Source organism: Camellia sinensis, chromosome 14, assembly GCF_055761805.1.
Source record: "Camellia sinensis isolate YWXY chromosome 14, ASM5576180v1, whole genome shotgun sequence".
NCBI lineage: Eukaryota > Viridiplantae > Streptophyta > Magnoliopsida > Ericales > Theaceae > Camellia > Camellia sinensis.
Window position 1 is genome coordinate 75,037,025 of NC_138974.1, and position 773 is coordinate 75,037,797.

A 773-nucleotide genomic window follows, 5' to 3' on the forward strand; every position below is an offset into this window, starting at 1 on the left:
TGTATTATCTTTATAGGTTTTGTAAATCTAAGATTTAAATTTTGTCTTCTTATTAATCCCTTAAATAATGGGAGACAAACATCTCAAACAAATACACAAAAAATAAGACTTATATGAAAACGAAAAAAATTCAAAATTACAAGAATTTCTGCCACTGAGCTAATCTTGTCTGATTATATAAAGAACAAGTTTAAATGTTTCTTTTCATAGGTCATTGCTGATGGGATTTGAATAATTTAGATAAGATGATTAAGGATTGAGCACCTTGATGAAACAATCTTGTGAAATTAGAAATAAAAAAATAAAATGTTGATTCTACTCCAATTAAGAAATTAATGGATACAGCCAAATGTACATTACTCCTACACATGGTCAAGTTTTGTAAACGATAGGCACCAAATATATTAATATATCTTACTAAAAGCATGAACAGAAAAATGGGCATTTGGTCTAGTGGTATGATTCTCGCTTAGGGTGCGAGAGGTCCCGAGTTCAATTCTCGGAATGCCCCATTTTTCTACTTTTATTCCCTTCTTTTTTTTTATATTTTATTTCCCATACTCCAAGCTTTTGTTTATTGTTTATTTATTTCTTCAAAATTTTAAAAGCAACTTTTGAGTTTTTTTGATATTCATAGTTTATTATCTTTAGTGATTTTTTTTTCCATATTTTTTAGATACACCTAATCTAAATGTATTTAAAAAGAAAAATACATTTGGATAAATCTTAAAAAAATTCAATAAATACAAAAGATAGGAAAATGTATATATAGT

At 26.4% G+C, this 773-nt stretch overlaps 1 non-coding gene across 1 annotated transcript; it reads left to right on the forward strand.

The window, feature by feature from the left end:
• Positions 1-439: 439 nt before the first annotated feature.
• TRNAP-AGG (transfer RNA proline (anticodon AGG)) lies at positions 440-511 on the forward strand. Its single transcript has one exon. It is a non-coding gene; the product is annotated as a tRNA-Pro (tRNA).
• The last annotated feature ends 262 nt before the right edge of the window (positions 512-773 follow it).